The sequence below is a fragment of the Rattus norvegicus genome, chromosome 10 (assembly GCF_036323735.1).
Source record: "Rattus norvegicus strain BN/NHsdMcwi chromosome 10, GRCr8, whole genome shotgun sequence".
NCBI classification, from domain to species: Eukaryota; Metazoa; Chordata; class Mammalia; order Rodentia; family Muridae; genus Rattus; species Rattus norvegicus.
Window position 1 is genome coordinate 674186 of NC_086028.1, and position 1306 is coordinate 675491.

A 1306-nucleotide genomic window follows, 5' to 3' on the forward strand; every position below is an offset into this window, starting at 1 on the left:
CGCACCCCGTCCCGCCCCGCCTTCTGGGCCTACCGTGTCCGCCCCGCTCCTGTCCGGGTACTTAGCAGTCATGTTCCAGCGCGGAGATTTAAAAACCCCAGGGTGGGGGGGTGGTCGCCCTACCGCCCATTGGTCGTCCGAGGGAGGGCTGGCGCTTCCAGAGGCGTCGTTGCGAGCCCCCTCTGGGCGCCCATGGAATCCCGGCCCGAGCGCCCGACTTGCCCGCCCATTGGCTGGCTGCCGCTGGGTGCTGGGTTCGCGGTGTCCATGTCCTATGCGTCCCGCCTTTCCGTTCCCGACCCTGTCTTTTTTTTCTTTTCACATGTATCCTTTAGTTTCCCGCTGGCGGGCCTGAGGTGGAGCCGCCTCCCGTTTGGCCCCTCTCTTCCCATGCAACAGGGGCGGGCGGGGGAGGTGGTGCCATTGTTAGCTCGCATACAAGTCTGCTCACACCCCAGATACCTATATGACTCTTAGCGGTGGATCACTTGGTTCGTGCGTCGATGAAGAACATGGCTAGCTGCGAGAATTAATGTGAATTGCAGGACACATTGATCATGGACACTTTGAACACACTTGAGGCCCCGGGTTCCTCCCGGGGCTACACCTGTCTGAGAGGCGCTTGAGGATCAATCGCTGCCACGCCCCCTGTGGTTTCGTCGCCGTGGGGGGGTAGGGCACGTCGAGCAGCTGGGTCTCTGCTTGCAGGGCCTCTTCCTTTGGCCCTCCATCTCCCGAAGTTCAGACTTGGGCGGCGTCCGTTGGTCGTCCACGCCCGGTGGATCTGCTTGGGCCTCGATCTGTGGGCCTCGATCTCCCTGTCCACCGGCGCCAGGAGCCGACCACCCTTCTCGTGGCTCATTCCTGCTCGCTCTGCCGCTCCAGCTCCCGTCCTCGCCTGCTCTCCCCACCTTGGGGACGCATCGGCGTGGGCCAGTCAGGTGCCTGGGCGCGAGAGGGGCCGAGAGGGGCCCATCATCGCTCCTCCGGTCTGGTGGGAGGCGGGCACCGCCCACTGAGTCGGTGCGTCCTCCGCCGCCAGGCACCCGCCAGTGCGCTCAGAGAGAGCGACCTGCGAGGGTCGGACGGGGGAGTCATACCATACCCGCGGGGGCCGGTCTCAGGTACCCCCCCCCCTCTGCCGGGTGCCGACCGCTCGGGCACCAGCCCTTTGCTGACGCTGAAAGGAAAATTATACAGATTTAAGGTTTAAAAATATGAAGTTAAAAGAGTATGTTTCAACTCAGGACTAAACACTGTGAAAAGCAAGTCCAGGCAGCCCCGCCCTGCCGCTAGAACTAACAGA

The 1306-nt window shown here is 62.9% G+C and overlaps 1 non-coding gene across 1 annotated transcript; it reads left to right on the forward strand.

Moving 5' to 3' along the window:
* The first annotated feature begins 468 nt into the window (after window positions 1–468).
* LOC120102580 (5.8S ribosomal RNA) lies at window positions 469–621 on the forward strand. Its single transcript, XR_005504216.1, has one exon. It is a non-coding gene; the product is annotated as a 5.8S ribosomal RNA (ribosomal RNA).
* Window positions 622–1306: the final 685 nt, after the last annotated feature.